This window comes from Malaclemys terrapin, chromosome 15 (genome assembly GCF_027887155.1).
Source record: "Malaclemys terrapin pileata isolate rMalTer1 chromosome 15, rMalTer1.hap1, whole genome shotgun sequence".
NCBI lineage: Eukaryota > Metazoa > Chordata > Testudines > Emydidae > Malaclemys > Malaclemys terrapin.
This window is the reverse complement of record NC_071519.1, coordinates 30,308,522-30,327,071: the sequence shown is the minus strand read 5'-3', so window position 1 is coordinate 30,327,071 and position 18,550 is coordinate 30,308,522.

The following is an 18,550-nucleotide window of genomic DNA, read 5'->3' as shown; positions in this document are numbered from 1 at the left end:
GTAGAGGAGTAAGGGTGGATCTTCACCCCTCCCCAGGGGCATAGACAACTTTTTTTATTTGGGGGGAGAAAGAGGGGCTAGAGTTAAAAAAAATAAGCCTAGCTGTTAACTATTGGTTTTGCACAATCTGATAATTCAGTTTGTTCTTTACAGCCCAGGAAGGGCACCGTCCCCTGATGGTCTCAGCTGTTTGAAATCCCTCTCCTGCCCCCAGGGAATCAGCTGGCTCTTTGTAGCAGGGCCAGGCTGGAGGTATCCCCTGCAGCAGGTTCTGACTCCATTCTTCCCTGCCTGGAAAATGGTTCAGCAAGCAAGGTCTGCTCTTTTTATGAAGGGACATCAGAGTGTTTGTGCTTCTCCCACTCTATCTGCAGCCCTCTTTCTCTTTTTTGTGCATGAGGACTTCTGATCCTGGGATAGGTCCAGCCTGAGGCCACTTCTCTGGGGCTGAATCCCAGAGCTTCCTGATTGGCTCGTCTTCTCCCCCACCTCCCAGCACTTCCGCGTACTTTTTCCGCAAAGGGAGCTGGGAGGTGAGATATGATGGAGTCTGTGGGGTTTTTTTGGCTGTTCTTTTGCCTCTGACTCCAGTCCCATCATGCCTGGGGGTCCCATCATGCCTTCAACTATCATCTTCTTTGTAGTATTTCCCTTGTTGTGATCTCTGGGTGAGAGAGGAACCCTATGGAGTTACCTAAATAAAACATAAAAGCAATTGTTTTCCAGGGTAATCCACAGATCGGGTTTAACTGTTCCCTTGCCTCATTCTGCCACATTCAGGATTGTTCTACAAAGAATGAATGCAGTGACTGTATAAAACCAAGAGGCCAGCTAAATGTTTGTTTGCCAGAGTAGTGTGTGTGTGTGTGTGTGTGTGTGTGTGTGTGTGTGTTTTCTGCAATCCTGCACTATTCTTACTGAGTAGTGACCAAGTGAAGTACAAAAACCAAGTGTATATTTTCACGGTCCTAAAATGAAATTGCTTTAAAACATGGCAACTGGAAAGGGAGGAAACTACCCTTCCAACAACAAGTGGATTAACTCCTGCTGCTTGTAGTGATGAGCTGTCTCTTCCATCACCTGCAATTGGAACCAACGGCCAGTCTCCAGACACCTCATCAACTACAACTTCTGTCTTTCCCCATGCGTAACTTTGGAAATAAAGGCCATTCTTTCTCCTCATCCTGATCTGATTATTTCCAATGACTTCATTATTCTGAAGCTAGTGACAGCACATTTTGTTTCTATTATTGTACAGCTTTTAGGTGCAAACTACTTTTGACAAAGTACACCGATTAAGCTTTCACATAGTTTGGATTCCCTAAGTGGAAAAAGGCCCGATCCAAATATGAGCGGCACCAAGCTTCTTCATGTCATCACGAAGCACTTGATATCCTGCCAAAGGCCACAGAGAACATTGGTGACAAACTAAGTTTCCAGTACTCTCAGGAGAAAGAAGGAAACAGGAAGATACAAATGAAAATACTAAGTAGCACATGTTATTTTACCAGACAAGGACTTGGACGGTCATTATACTGAACAAGCTGAACGTATGTCATTAAGTGGAGATGCTGACTGTAACTTTATTCAATTGCTTTGGTTGCAGGCAGAATATGATTCAGACCTTTCAAAGTGTCTGCAAAAGAGACTACTTCCCAAGTCCAGCTATTCAAGAGGAGATAATGGAAATCATGTCTCTTAAAATTCAAAGGGATATTGCTGAGAAAATTTCTGGACAGTGGTATACAATTATGGTAGATGACACAACAGACTTCTCCAACAAAGGGCAAGTGGGTTTATACCTGCGTCATGTGGGCGATGACATGAATGTTTATGAGGTGTTCACTAGATTATGCAATGTAACTTGTACATTGGCGGAGGTAATGGCATCAGTAATTAAAGATATATTATTGTGTCTACATCTGAGGATCAACAGCTGTCACAGACAATGCTATAATGGTGCTGCCAATATGGTAGGCTTAATTTCAGGTGTAGCAATCAGACTCAACTGAAGGAATTACAAGCAACATATACTCATTGCTATAGTCATACTTTGAATTTGGCATGCCCACGAGACTATTAAAAATCCGACTATCCTCAGAGATGCTCTTGAAATTGCTTACTAAATCAAAACATAATTAAAAATACCCGAACATCTTGTTTGGGTATTTTTAATTATTTCAAGACATAAAATCTGAAGTGTTAAGTACATCACCAGGCACCTGTGTCCTCTACCCAACATGGACTCTTAGTGCAGAAGCATTGGTTTCAGTTTCTGAGAACTACCTTGCGCAGTGTGCAACTTGGGAGGTTGAGAAGAATGTAATGAACGACCCTGAACTGGTGGCATAGTAGCTCATATGGAAAAATTTAACTTCTTCTTTGGTATTGAACAAGGTAAAAAAGTCCTCAGTGTGTTAGAAAATCTGTCCAAAACTCTGCAAGTCAGAGAGCCAGGCTCGAATGGCAATGACACTGAATTCATGTCAGTCCATCCAATCAGATGAACACTACAACTTATTCTGGGAGCAAATCCACAGAAAAGTTTAAAGTTGGAGACAGTTGGAATGCCTAATCTTCCAAGGAAGAGAAAAGTTCCCAAGAAAATGCAAATAGGGACAGATGAACCCAGCTACTCAAATTCAGCAAAGGAATTTTATAAGTATATTGACTTTAAAGTAATTGATTTTACAATTCAAGTATTCCAGTATTCAATCAAGATATGAACAGAAAGGCTACAAAATTATTCAAAAACTTGAAACGCGCATAATGCCAAATATAACAGAAACTCAAGTTCAAAATATGCTTCTGGTGTATGGTTCCTATTTCAACCAGGATCGACTGATTCGTCAGCTTCATCTGCTGCAAGCCAACTGTCAGCTCACAGAAAGATCACTGAAGTCAGTTCAGAAATATCTGAAATATCAGTTCGCTCAGATAAACTGAATGTCAGCTGTTCTCTGAAGTGGCAAAGTGGATAAAATGATTTTGGTGAAACCAGCAACCAATGTGTAGAAAGCGTAGTTTCAGTGCTCTGCACTGTATTAAAACATGGCTTGGATCCACAAGGGGACAATCACAGCTCAACTGGTGTCGGATTTTACATGTACACAAAGACAAAACCGATAACTTACAGCTTACAGATAATGCAGGAAAATTCATTTCAAGATGGTCGTTGTTTGTAACCTCTTCAGATGTGAGAGTCATTCTTTCCATTCATTTTTTAAAAAGCAACAGTTTAATAAGTAGACTGGTGCCATCACTTGTCCACTTTTAATGAAGTGAGATAAATGAGACCACAGCACATACAACCCCATAGGTGCAAGTGCCCTTGAGTCTCGGAGTACAAGGGACTCTGTGGCCACTTCCATCTGAGTTGAATTCAGTATATTCCCTTAACTCTCTTGTGAAATCCAGGTCTTAGTCTCTGAGGTTTGCTCTGGAAATGTTCTACAGCTCACCTGGGAGGTCTTGCAGGCCCTAACCTCTGCAGAAGAGACTGCTACTCCATCATTGTCACTGATCCCTGTTCTGATCTCAGCATCCTTTGTTTGCTTTGCCTCTTGAAGTCATCCTCTCCAAAGGGTACTAACAATCACAGAACCTCTCTCTGTCTCTCTCCGCTCTCTGTCCTGTGGTGTGTAGGAAGAGAAGATACAAACATTCACCTAATTTGAGCACCTCCATTGTGAAAACTGATACAAAAAAAACACTTATTTTCTCCATAATGTCCTTATCCTACTTAATTGCTCACATTAGCCTCTGTTGGTCCAGTGGACTCACCAGTTCTCTGGCAAACTTCCTGCTTCCTTTACACGTAAAAATGTCTTGAGATTTGTTTTTATTTGTTCTTCTTGCTCCCTCTTACGCTCCTAATTTCCACCTTGCATCTTGCCTACTTCTTCCTATTGGCTTCACTCGGACTGGATTTCCAATTGCAAAGGACACCTGTTTGTCCTGAACAACTTTTTGAACTTTACCATTCAACCATGCAGATTTTTTTCTTGGTTTCTTGCTTACAGAGCATACATACCTTCTGGGACTCCATTGTGGTTGTTTAGGTAGCCTCCATGTTGAGTCTAAGTATTTAAATGTCCTCATTTTCCACATTAGAACCTCTTTGGGGGATTATTTTTTAAACGAGGAAGCTATCTAAAGGGCAGTTGCATTTGATCCAGATATCTCTAGCATCTTCAAATTCCAGATCACAATTGAACAGCCTTCAAGATGCTCCAGAATTCCAAAAGTATCTGAAGTGATATCGTTTAAATGAGCCTGGCATTATTTTCAGGCATGCTTTAGTAACATGCACTGCAGTATGTTGTTTAAAATGTGCCTAGAATGCAGACACTGCTCCTAAAAAAAGAATGAAAACTATGTGACCATCAAGTTATTTTTATTTGGAAACTATCCCCTGGGTTAAACAGAAAGGCCTCTGTCTCGGCAAACTTCCCCCTCTGCTTTGTAAATGCCCCAAGAATCTCATTGGATATGCTGCATCTGACCAGGAGAAGTGATTCCATTTCTGGCACGTTGATTAGCTCCTTGACAAAATCTCCAAGCATGACAAGTTATATCACAGAATGATGCAATCTAATCCATCCGATGAGAGCTCACAAATAACAGGCAATGAAATATAAAAAAAAATCCAATATTCATTCACTGAGTACGAGTTGGTTTATATTACTGTGGCGGAATGAGACACTGTTATTCTCATGCCGCTGGACAGATAAGAGTATGGGGCTATTAGAAATCATTGTGGATGGAGGCGAGGAATTGCCATTCCTGACTTTTTTCATTGCCACCTTTCCAAAGGCCAAAGTAATCTCTCTGAATGCCCGATCTCCCAGGATTGGACCTTTACATGCACGATACCAGTGCAGGGGTGTATGTGTGTATTTTTGATGGGAAAGGATCATTGGGCAGCTATCAAATAATGATGCAAACCTAGAAAGACATGGGGAAGAAGGGGAATACAGCCCTGCTTCAGATAGCTTGAGGGGTGGATTTCCCTGGCCTCCTCCCCCTAAAAATAAAGCACTGAGGAGCACCAGCCCAATTGGAAGCATCTAGCATTCCCAAGGGTGTTGGGACTAGCCATGGAGCAGTTACGAGAATCCCATTTGCAGTGGAGCTACTCGTTCCCTAAATGGAGACAATTTCTCTGCTGAGGAAATACCTAGTGGCTTCAGAGTACGGCCCTTTCAAAAATGCATTTCCACCTCTGGCTACTGGTCTAAGACGTGCAGGTTGCCCCTGGGATTTGGACTGCGTAAGCGCTTTTACCATCAAGAGCCAGGACACAGGAGAGAACAATTGCTACTGTAATCCCTGTGAAGGCAGCTGGTCACCATATGCCACTTGTTTTTATTGGCTGTCAGCTGTCATTATCCTGTCACTAAAAGGAAGGGAGGGGCTGCAAGAGGCATCAGTCTAGTACACCCAGGTTAGGCAGCAGAATTCTCCAGACACGACTTTGGCACCATCCAAGACAGCGCTAGGATCTCCAGCTAGCTTACTGGGGGGAGGGGCTCTGCATCTGGCGCTGCTTGCCTGCTTCAGCAGAACAGTGACCAAACTGGCCATCGACAGAGTCAAACTGTTGGAAACCAAGGCCTGGTTCTCCCCTTGCTTTACCAGCTGGGAGTCACTCCAAGGAAATGGACAGGCGCACATTGCTGTAAGCCAGGGGGAGGACCCAACTGGCCTGTTCTTCCTAATAAATGCCACCCCCTTTCTGGGAGGTTGTTTATTTGATTAAATATGGTGGAATGTTCAGAGGGATCCGCAGGAGGCTAGAGCCAGCTGTTTGCAGTCCCAGGCTTCCCTCCTTCGGCTCCCCGGCAGCGTGGCTCCATAGTCCTGGACGAGGCTGCCCAGGGACCCTCTGCACCCCTCTCATTTAAGCATTTATGTAGATACTTACATCACCTGCACCCCGTAGGGTCTGAGCACCTAAAGGGGGGTCCCTCTTGTGGAGAGAACTTAGTGGAACAGGTAAAGAGCTGCAGGATGCATTCTCCATTTGAGGGAATTTCCACAGGGCCCGAGGGAGGTGCTCTGCATGTTATGAACCCATCCCATCACTCCCCACCCCCAGCCCTCACAACCCAAGCCCCCACATGGTTCCTGACCAGGCGTGGTGCTCTGAAGGTGTCTAGCATCCCTGCCATGTAGTCAGAGAGATTCCTCTCCATGCACAGGTCTGGTATTCGCCATCCGGCCCCTCTCTTTGTAGAGATGTCTAACTACAACCAGAGGCTCCCGCAGAGTCAAACAGAAACTCAGACTCCTTCTGGGGCACCTCTCTGTTCTTTATGATCTTGTTCAAATTAAAGCCACTCCATCCCGCAGGGGTAGGGATTAGTTCAGACACCTTTGGGGCGGCTAAGCAATTGTTTAAACCTTTAGGACAAGGGTCCAAGTCGGGACATTCTTGAGGCCGACAGACAGTTATGGTTAGTTCTTCAGAGCCTGGGGACCGTGGCTGGGGAACATCTCCCCAGAGGGGCAGTGGAGCAGCAAGGCGTCAGGTATCCATGTCCCTGCCAATAGATTAGAGTGAAGCCACTCAGCAAAAGGAGATACGAGCACGCTCAGCAAACGCAAGTGGCCTTTGCAAACCTGTAGTCTGACAAGCTGAAGGAGACTCGGGATTATAATAAGGCAGCTTCTCACCACTGAGAGAGGGAACAGGAGACAGAGCCCAAGACAGTGTGAACGTCTCCAAGAAAGCGAGAGGCAAAGTATGGCCTTTCTGTTCAATCCATGGCTGTCTACTGCCACTGCCAACAAGCAGGCCAGTTAGTGTTAGCAGTGACGGGGAACACGTGCCTGCTAGGAACTAGAGTGCCATCACCTTGCCCTTTAACGCAGCCTACCCAGCAGCCATGTGATAGCACCTGGTAACATTTCAACCACGGTGACCAAACTGGGGCATATTAGAAAGGCTCTGTAGCCATTAAACAATATCCAGTCTCCCTACACATAGTCCTGGGGCCTTCAAATTCCTTCAGGAAGGGGATGTCTATTTTTTTTTTTGATAAGTCACTCATGATATGGAACGTTAAGGGGCCAATAACTGTGTGACTCTTTTTTACCAATCCTTGGTCCCTGGGCTGTAGACTTTGAGAAGTTTCTAAACTCTCAGCATGTGGGATGTTTTTTGTTTCTAAAGTAGAGGCCGTTCTTTGTCTGCCAGATTTGCTGTTGCCTGTTTCCCTGCTAGACGCAGCCTGATAGATGGTTGCTGGCAATACCAGAGTACCAGACAGACAGTGCATAACACACACAGAGGGAGCTATTTATCAGCCTTCCACCAGGCAGGCAATCTACTTGCATGGTTGCCCAAATCTGAGCAAGGCTGTTGACTCATCTCTAATTACAATAACCTTAATTTCCCCTTCAGATCTCTTCTATAGATTTCCATACTAACTAGGAGAGTTCTTCACTCAGACAAATGCATCAGACTGACTCTTCACTGGGGCGGTTATTATCTGCATTTATTCATGTTCTATTGAAATGTTCCGACCGAATGAGTCTCTACAAATAAACCATCTTGTTCCTTTTGATCCCAAAGCTCAGCGGAGAGCAGTCATGTTAGAATGATGGTACCAGCGCATCCAGCCAACTGGAAGAGAGCAATGCCAGGATAGCAAGAGCAGAACAGTTGGATCCTTGTCCTGGGGGTAAAGTTCGCCAAACCTGAAGACGTTCTTAGCTTGCAGCAAAAGAGCTTGCATGAAAGATGGATCCCTCGGGTCCTGGGTCCACTGGAGACAAGTAAGCAGTGCCCATCACTCCATGCATTTCCTTATGGGGAATAGAAACAAATGGGTGTGATGCTTGGTATATTAAGGAGGGTTTGAATAATTCATGTATATCCCTTGGTGGGGTATTTGCCCCATACTTGCCCTGAAAGGGTCAATCTAGGCTAAAAAGGTGGTCAGTTAACTGGACAGGCCACCTCTGAGGGGAATCAGGTGGATTACCTAATCCCCTGACTGAATAATGAGGGAGCCCAGCTGAGGAGGAAGGAGCTGGTTGAGTTTATAAAGGCAGGAAGCTGATAGCAGCGGGGGCAGCTGGGAAATAGGCTGCAGTCACTGCGTAGGAGAAGGGAGGTGTGTTTGGGGTTACTGAGGCAAGTAGTTTACAGTTACTCCCTGTGGGGGAGGGAGTTGTGGGGCTGGCAAACCCAGAGAAGGTGGGAGGGCCAGAAGGTTAGGAAAGGCACAAGGAAAAGGCAGCAAGGTTCAGAGGGGGAAGACCTTGACTGCTGACTAGAGGGTCCCTGAGGTGGAACCCAGAATAGTGTGTGGGCCTGGGTTCCCATACCAGCGGCTGGTTGGGCTGTGAATGGGAAGATTGCCTGAGTCTGTTTGTTAGAAAAGGCTTTGATTCCCTGCAGGGGCGGAAACTCGTCTAGTGAGGTGGCTGGAAGGCCAAGGCATGAAGAAGCTCCCAGAGTCACCACAGAGCAAGACCAGCAGTAGGTGTGCAGTAAACAGAAGAAAGTGGCCTGGAAGAAGTTACTCCCCAGAGCAGCCAGGAGGCGGTGTCCCTAGGGGTGAGCGCACACCATGACAATCCCTAGTACTGAACTGTGTGTAGCCCTGCTGGGGCTCTCCTTGGCCCTGTCTACATTAGGGGTCCTAAGGCTGCTAACAGCTGGGTCAGATGACCCCCTTTTTGGAAAGTTGGGAACTCAGTGGCTCCCCTGGGGTTTTTGAGCCATGCTGGTGAAATATTTCTGAACGGAATTACAGGCATTGCATTAAAATGGGCAGAGATAGCCAAACCTCTCTTTCCCCCTCACACTAGGGCAGCCAACATAGCTAGCACCAGTGGATCTTAATTCAGCCATCGCAAGGATGGAAAGTGTTTGGAAAATGCCCTATTGTACATGGGGCTGGGAGTCCCAAGAGCCTGCAAAGAATCATGCTCCGGTTTCCATGCATTGGAACTGAGTTCATGCACCAGAGATGAGTTTACCACGTGCAATCTATTTCCAGACTGCCCAGTGATTATTTTTGAAGGCTTTACCTATCCAGGGTAACCTTCCCTGGATCATAAACCTGGGTGGAAACTTGGGGTAGTAGAGGAGCACCATTAGGCAATAATAAACTCCCCACTCTATTTACCTATCTGTCTACATGCTTGTAGGGCCTGTGAAGAATGCAGGGCCAGAGCAGCTGAGCCACCATTCTGGTCACTGCAACTCCAGTTAGTTGCTTGGGAATAAACCTGATGATGGCAGCCAAACCTAATTGCTGGAGTGGGGACGGGCTGGAGAGAGCTACCAGGCTCATGAACCCATTCCAGGAAGTAGTAAAGGCGCAAGGAAGTACCAAGGGAGGGTGCTAGACTTTGAGTCCCAAAAGACATCTCAGAGGAAGAGGTCTCCTACCTCTTCTGTCCTTGACTTAGGAAGCTGAGGGTGGGTGGTCTCTGCTGTTATAAACAAGGCATTGCATAACATGGTCAAGGTGGCGGGGGAACACTGTAAATAACCCACATGATGTTTTTACAATCAGAGAGAGTTTACAAGGGACCTGCGTGCATAGGGGAAGCTAGGGTAGAGGGCAGGCTCTCTCTGCACTCATTAATGTGTTTATCCTCGTGACAGGTGTTTCCCTTACCCCCATTGCACGGATGGGGGAACTGAAGCATTGTGACACTACAGTCTTGATCCAAAACCCATTAGAGTCAGTGCCCAAACTCCTGTGGACTGAACAGGCTTTAAATCAGGCCCTAAAACACAAGCATTAATGAATTTATCCCCAGAAGGGAGGGAGGAATCACTACCCCATTTTGTAGACAGGGGCCGGAGGGATTAGGTGACTTGTACCAGGTCACATAGCAGAGCTAAGAACTGAACTCGCGTCTCCCGAATTCCAGGCCAATGCCAGGCTCTTATTGTCACCCCTCAGTGCTTCTCCACTCTCTCCCCCAATGCCTTTCCTCTCTCTAAATCAGAGTCCGTTGGGTCTCTGGTGGTTTTTAGTGGATTGTTTCTTTATGGAGCAGGCTTTATGAAACATAGATATATATGCATCCAGCATCTGCGGAAACATTTAAAATGGGACATTAAATTATAGCCAAGTGCTTTCAGTTCCATTTAGTGCACAGATGAGACCTAGGAAATAACAGCTTTTTCTTTAAGGAGCACCTAGAATCCACATCTATTTTTATCTGCTTACAGACAGGGAACAACAAGAAGAAAAGGTATTTGTGTGGAGATAGTTGTAAATTGAATGTGTCTCTGGACTCTCCTGCATTTTGATACCAGGTACTCCAATAAGCCTCTTTCTCTTGCATTCTGAATGTCTCCAGCTTCTGCTTGGGCAGCTTTGCTCCCTGTTGTGCATGGTATTGAGGGGCGGGGTTGGCTCTGTACATGGTGGCCGTAGTAGTCTTGGCGCATGGGGCATAGCTAGCTGGGGAAACCCTCTGAAAGGAATAGAGTATAAATTGTTTCTCTTTGCTCCAGCACAGAGATAGCAGTAGCACCTGCAAATCTTCAGATGAGGGAGCAGGGGTGAAAGCTCCCTCTTTGCTGTTGGTGAAATGGAATAGATCACTGTAACATGCATGGCAAACATTACCAGGCTTTTACTGAGCGGCTATCAATTGTAATACAATCCCCTTTCCTAAAGATCATTGGGGACGTAATCCTGTTCATGTATTGCTACATCTCCTGCAAATCAGCTAGCATACATGCCCTCTACCCCTCTTTGATGGACCTGTGGTTAGAGCACAGGACTGACAGGCAGGAGAACTGAGAGTTCATCTCAGCTCTGCCACTGTCTGTCTTCCTGGTCAAGTCAGAGCCTTACTCTGTGCCTCGGTTTCCCCACTTGTAAATGGGGATAACAATACCTGTCCTGCATGGGTGTTGTGAAGCTGAGTGAATGTATGATTGCAAAGTGCTTTGAGCTCCTTGGATGTGATCTAGAAATGCAGGTGAGGTGTGGGTGGAGGCTTTCAAGTTTGGCAGCTCAAGACGGTACATTAAAGCTAAGAAATATATCCATCCTTCCATGTTTTCCTGCTGTTAGCTGATAATCCACAGAGGGGGTTTGTCTTTGCACCATTGTTGGTGCATGGGTGTGACATGATCGCTGGCCAATCAGAATGTGGCCTTGTGCACTCAGTGTCTTCCAGCGGGATTCTGATATCAGTTGGTGACCACTACAGTCACCCACTAGCAGTGTATATTCTCGCAGGGGGGCACGCTCACAACCTCTGCACCAAAAGCACAGCTCTTGAAGGGTAAAATACACCCTTGGGAAGAGAGTCACCCTTAGGGCTGTGCACCACTTGCCGCTCGCGTAGGACCTCAAAATAGTGCATCAGAGGACTTACATGGTGGATAGCATTTTTTATGCACGGGGCAAATTTCATCCTGAAGGTGTCTGGCCAGGGGATGGATAGGTAAATGAATGGATCTAACACATTCCCGGCAGTATAGAGCAGCAATACACATGCCTGTGCTCGCACATGCACACATTGCAAACTCCGAGGCTGCAAGACCCCTGTGGCAGAAGGCATGCTACTTCCGACTTCACCATTTCTTCTCCTTCTCCTCCTCCCCCTCCTCCTGACTGATGCCCCCTTTCAGTCCAGGGTGCTCCTTTCTATTAGATTGCCAATCTTGTATTTTTATTAGCGCCTAATCTTCTCCTGGAGCTGCAGTGTAATCTTCTCCAAATTTGGTTGTTATCGTAATGGACATCGACTTATTCTATTTCCAGAGTACATCAGCACACTTAGAACAGCAATCTCCTTAAATGTGCAAAAATCTCCTGCTCTGGACCCTAATCATGAATAATAGGTAACAATTTACAAGTTGCAGTGATAGTGAGTTATGATGCTTACAATACAGAGCAGCTGCAGTTACTCCAGATAAAGCTGAGGAAGAGAGTCAGGATCTCTATTTTTAAGATTTGTTTTCTTTTTAGACACACACTCTGATCAAATTCATATGTCCCGGGGACTTGGATTACCCTTCTCCTTGTCTTCCAAGCTATGGTGTTTAATGTGCCTCTAATCTGTTTATCAGGATAGTTTTATATTAATACAGAAATGTTTAACAGCAGGGGTCACAAGGATTTACCACTGGGTTGTTTAGTGTCTGGCATCAACATGACAAAACATGAGCTCTGGCATAGAGAGAGTTGGGCGGAGGAACAAAGGAGGGTGGGAGATGGGAGGGAAGCACACCTGTGGGCAGTTGGATAGCTGGAAGCTTCATGAACAGCCTCCTTGTTGCATGGAGGGTCTCTAGAATCAGGGATGTAGCGGGGCATGCAGGAGCTACTGTATGGCTTGGAGATACAGGTGTGACAGGCAGGCCATGGGATCAGTGTAGGAACTCAACTCCCTGGAGCAGGGACTGGGTCTCCCTGGAGAATTCATTTCCTCTCCTGGGTGTGGAGTACCCAAGTGCAGCACTCGCTCTCAGCTGGGCATTCATCACAGGCTGATTTAGAAGCTTATTCGCTAACCTTTCACACTCCTCCTCTGTACGCTGCTTGGCAGGCCAGCTGCGGTGTACGTGTCACCCTCGTCCTCGGAGCTGCCTTCTCCCTCTTGCAGAATGGGAACCAAGCACAGTCCGTGTGCTTCCCTGAGGAGAGGGGGATACCCAGATCACCCCTCAGGAGCTCTCTCAAGAGCTAGCCCCAGGCCAGGCTTCGCTTACACAGTTGGGGCTCTGAATAGCAAAGTGCCCAGTGACTGCCACGGGAATAAGCTCAAGTCCCTACACTGCATATTCCCTGGAGAAGAGCAAAATGCTCCTGCTGCTGCTTGCTCCTTCATGTTCCTCATCCTCCTCGTCTCTGGGCCAGATTACTCCCTACATTCCTCTCTCCTGCCTGCTCACTGAGCGGTTCCATCTCAATGACATGTCAGCTGAGCATCTCTGGGCCATATGATCCTGGAGAGGTTTCTCAGAGCTCAATTTATCAAAGCCAAGCAGCTCTGATATATGGCATCCGCCTAATAGGGGTCCCGAATAGTGCCGCTGCTTTGTACCAATGTATCAAGGTCTGATTTAAGTTCCATGCTATGCAGGAAACAAACTCATCTGGGAGACTAATGTATGTTAATAAACGCACATATTTGCAATTAGGCTGTTACCTGAGTCCTAGCGAAATTTGGCAGATGCTAAAAACAAAACCGTTGGTCCTGTCGGTTTAATTCAGAAGATTGCCGGGCGAAGTGTTTCTTTGAATAATTAGGGTGAGTACTGGAGCTGGTGATTTGAAGACTGCGTGTGTATAGACCACATGACAGAGACTCTTCTCTCTAGTCAGTATTTACTGTTTTGGAAGGGGAAAGAAATGAAAGGAATTTTGGTGAAATTGACCTAACTGCGAGTCCTATGGAAAGACCCTTTGACCCTTGCAATTCACTAACAGGTGAGAGGGGCTGATTTTCCATAGGATCAGTTGAGTTACGCTGGCATGAAACCAATGTAAAGCACTGTAAAACTGACAGGTAGAATCTTAAGAGCTTAATTAAACAAATACATGTACTTTTAAAAACACTTTATGTTTTTATTTATTTAAGACGTTCTAACAGATTTACAAATCCTTGCCAGGGAAATATCAGACGAAACAATCAACAGCCAGCTTTTGTTTAGGGAAACATACAGTAATATAATCATCAGAGCTATCTATCTATTTAACAGGGTGTTATATGCCAGCACTAGTGTGTCTACACTACTATGACATATCATTCTAATTGTTTTATTGAACTGAGAGAACTGATTACACATTTAACAAACCTGGCGTGTCTATCAAAAGTTAATATTAAAGTACGGGGTGCTGGGTTTTTGCAGGTGGCATACATATACTTTAAATCTTTTATATATTTCACAGTATCCTTCCAGCTGCTGTTCAGAGGGATAAAAATATGAAGGGATTATTATTATGATTGAATATTAACATATTTATATATTGTGGCTCCTAAAAGTCCTGAAGAGATCAAGGCCCACAGAGGCAACAATTTAGGAGTTGAGCATATGTCAGGGAAATTTAACAGAGTTCTTTGTAGTGATACAAGATCCATTTTGTACCATTGCAGTGTGTCAGCATTTACGGTTTGCACCAGGGTATATGGCTAGTTATGCTGGAGTATACTTCCCTGATCTAACCTGGAGTATGTATAGGACAGACCATAACTGGTGGGCAAAATAAATGAGCTAAGAGTAGAACAAGTGTCTCAGCACCATGCATGTGACTCATGGAACCCAGGTTCCTTATTTGGGCAGGTTTCCCCATCAGGGAGCATTGAGCAGGTTTTATGTGGTTGGCTCAAGTGGTCTTATCCCCGCATGTTAGTTTTCTAGCTGGTTCTAGTATTCAGCTACCTAGGCACTGTGTCTCTTATTTCTACTGGTCTCTGCTTGACTAAGGATGTTGTTTTAACTGTTTGCGCAGTTAAATCTCGTCCCTTTTGTTCTCTTTAATGGGATCTCTTTAACTTACTAGCCCAGACCTGTTTTCTTCATCCCACTGGGATCTCTGCAGACCTGCAATAAGTTGGTATTGCTGTCATAATTTCACACTATCCTAATGACACTGGAAACGGGTCTCTGGCCTGGCACTGAAACCAGGAGGAGGTTCTTATGCAGCCTTGAGTTGAGCCTTTTGAGTGCAACACCAGATCTCCCTTCACTGTAAGGGGTGTTTCTGTTGAGGAAGTAATTTATAAAACAATGAAAGCTAATTATAAAATAACCAGACTCTGCTTATTTCCTCCTGAAGCAACAAGCCATTTTGATGAATGCCATGGAACCTCTTAACTTTGCAATGACCCAGATCTCCATCAGCTACCTTTGGAGAAAAGAGTTTCCATAGAATCATAGAATATCAAGGTTGGAAGGGACCTCGGGGATCATCTAGTCCAACCCCTCCTCAAGGATTGAACTCACAACCCTGGGTTTAGCAGGCCAATGCTGAAATCACTGAGCTATACCTCCACCCACTTTTCACCATTGGTCTGATCCCAAAGCCCAGTGTAGTCAATGGAAAGACTCACATTGACTTCAGTGGGCTTTGGATTAAGGTCCACTATGGGTCGGGGGTCCCATCTGTAGCCCTTTCAAAAGCACAGCATATTTTAAATGGATCCCTCCCCTCTGCTGAACTTATTAGCAATAGGAATGTCATGGAGTGCTGGTCCTAGAGCAGCTCCAATTGTCGTTTCTGTATTTGTAATAGCTAATAGGTGTCCGGAGGAACGCTATGCTGTCAAAATACCACTGTGGGTGTTAGTGGGATCCAAGACTAAATTCTCCCCGGGTTGCTCTGGCACAAATCTGGAGTAATTCCACCTGTATAAATGAGCAAAATGTTGCCCCGGATGGCTAGAGCAGGGGAGAGACCCATGAAATCTCTGTTCGAGTCCCTTACACAGAGTCCAATACTTGTTTGTCACTGGTGTCCTGTGAAGTTGCTTAATGCTTGTAAAGCATTTTGTGATCCTCAGAGGAGGGCCAGAGGAATTAACTGCAGTTATTATAATCGGTCTGAGCCTGCGTTCTTTGCACATTCACATCTCCCAGTGGGAAATCTGAATGCCCATGGAAGGTACGAGCAGGCTGATTTTGTAGGGAGCATCTAAGTGCACTCTTCAGAACATCACAAGGGAAGTGAAAATCTAGCCCATAGACTGCAGTTGCTGTGCACCATGTGGCTGCTTCACACCACTAGGTGCCAAAGACCATCCCACAGCTGTTAGCAAACATCTCTCCTCCAAATACCAACAAAGTCTGAACCACATTAAAGGGCTTAAAAATGTTTTAAGAACAAGAGAGATGCACAGAGCCCTGAATATTTTGCAAGATTGGGGGGAAAATGATGCTCCCAGATCTGTTTTGGATTATCAGATTTTTCTTTAAATGTACAGTATCTTTTAGCTTAATATTTTTACACTTAAAATACTTTATTTCCTGCTCTCCTGGAAAACACAACAGCGTTGTTGGACTGTCTGACAGCAGACAGCATGGCTAGGAGCCCTGACAGGCAGACAGCATGGCTAGGAGCCATCTCATTTCATCACTGAAAAATTAAAGCCTCTTTAACCATCCCCTATGGTTAAGGGCTGAGGCCTTCTCTGTCCTGGATTTATGTGGCACACAAATTACCTTTTAATATTGTCTTGTTGAGAAACTGAAAGCTTTCTTGAACTTCCCTCTAGATTTTCTTTCCATGGAACCTTACCTACCAGTTCTGAGTTTGTCCAGTTATTATTGGTTTTTTTGTCCATTGTCCTTCTTATGCTGTTCTCACGTCTTTCCTAAGAATCATGGAATCTATCATGTTGGCTTCTATTTGAGTGCCAATAGCTTTCACCTTAAAGGCTGGTATTAATTGGGCAGTTTGGCTAATATTAACCTTTCAGTCAAAACGTAGCATATTGTTGAGTCAATATATTTAATTTTATTAGAAACCATGACCTGGGTCAGGCAGTCAAGGTCATCAGGGACCTGTTCAGTCTTGGGACTGCATTGAGAGAGAGGGGTTTTTTTTGCATTTGGAAGATAATTTTTAGTGTGCTTGCTGTATTTGCATAGGGCTGAACTGAGATGTGTTTGTCCTTTTGTCTGTGAACAGGAAACAGAACAATCAAATGTGCTGCAATATCCCTGAAGCAACTGAAATGAGAAACACTGGGACTTCTCTCCCGCCCCCGCCCCCCATCACACTTTCATAATACTTAAGAAACCATTCATTCTAAATGCCAGAAGTGCTAATTCCATCTGTATTACACAGAGATGCACCATCATAGCAGAAAGACGAGATTAAATCTCAACAGAAGGAGAGACTGAAAGTTCGCTATAAATGAACTCGGAGTGAGAAATAGCAATTAAGGAATTTTAGAAAAGCATGTGCTCTGGGTGTTTTTGTGAAAGAAAATTAGTCAATGATGAGTATCACTTTAAACAAAACCCAACAAAACAAAAACCCACTGGCTTTAAATAACTTCCTTTTGGAATCTTCAGTTGGATACACATTTGTTAATGTTTTTATATCTAAGCATTTTATTACGTTGAATTGCTCATCTATTTTGAATCCATATTAACGGTTTGTGCAGTACCTTGAGTAACTTTAGGAGTGGGAAAGGTTTTGTCCTGAAACTGAAAATCCTAAAACTGAAGGGGAAAAAATGCAGTTTTCTGCAACTGACACCCACAAATATTTTGGTTTAGAGCTAATTTACTGTAGGGGCCTTTGCAACCCAGGATTAGGAGGTTGCAAACATGGCTTTACCCCATCATAACCCCACCCCTGTGCTGTGACTTCTAGAATTCAGTACTGTCCTTCTCAGAAAAGCGGTGCAGATTCTCACCCCGAAGCAGTTTCTCAGCTGGTGTCAGAAGTCAATGGCTTCTTTGCCATTGTTTTCTTTTCCCTCAAGACACACACCCCCCTGTGTGCACACACACTCACTCCTGCAGCTACACTCCTCTTTCAACATCAGTAACTAAACTCCCTGCCACAAACACCATTGCTCCCTTGTGACAGCTTCACTATACTCAGTTCCCCTTAGAAGGTCATGTTGAAATTAACCACCAGCCTATAGTTTCATTACCTTGATGGTAAATCATCTTATCCCACTCACACGAATAACTGCCTACAGTATGTCGTCCCCCCCACACCCTTAGGCTTTATTCCGTTTCTAGGAGACAAACGTAAGTTGTGTTTCTTTTCTCATCTTGTTCTTGTGAGGATGATGGGACCATCTATCACACTGTTGCATTCCCCACTATCCATTCAGTGTTTCAAAGGAATTCTATCGCTGGGTTTAGTCAAACAAAGGGAACTTATAGCAAACAATATACGAATGTAAGAAAAAACTGCCCCTAGGAAGCAAACAACCCCCTTAAGCAAGCACTGGGCCAACACTGGACTTCCCAAGTATGAGTAAAAGGAAGATTTCAGAAACGCTTCTGCTGAACAAATCTCTCCCAGCTGGAAACTGCAGAGACGTGGAGATAGAATCCGTTCCTAGGCCTGGGAGTGACACACAAGTGATCGGATAACTGGAGATCTGAGAAAGCTGGTGCTTTAGGATACTGTAGTTTTGGATACAAGCAAGAGGCAAATGCGAGGACTTCCATATATGACTAGTGATCTTTGTATGGATTCATTTTGGGAGGGCCAACTTCGGTGACATTTTAAAGGGGCCTGATTTTTAGTTAGCCCTGAGCACCTGAAGTCTGAAAATTAGACCCCTTTAAGGTGTCTCAAGTTGGCCCCCCAAAATCGTTATAAGTTGAGCCCGTTGTTAGTTTTCCATTGCCCCTTTTTCTGACCACACTTCGCAGGACAAATAGAACTCATTTTGGTCACTTGCATGGCAATTACATCAACTTGGAGGTCATTAACTGGTATCATGGAGTCATGACCACCCTTCTTTTCTTCATGTCTAGAGGGAAGAGGGGTCCTGGGACAGCTGCTATATGGGTTGATATGGGGGCCTCTGGAGTTAAAACCATGAGTTGCTGCAGCTCCTTAGCTGAGTTGGTTGCAGC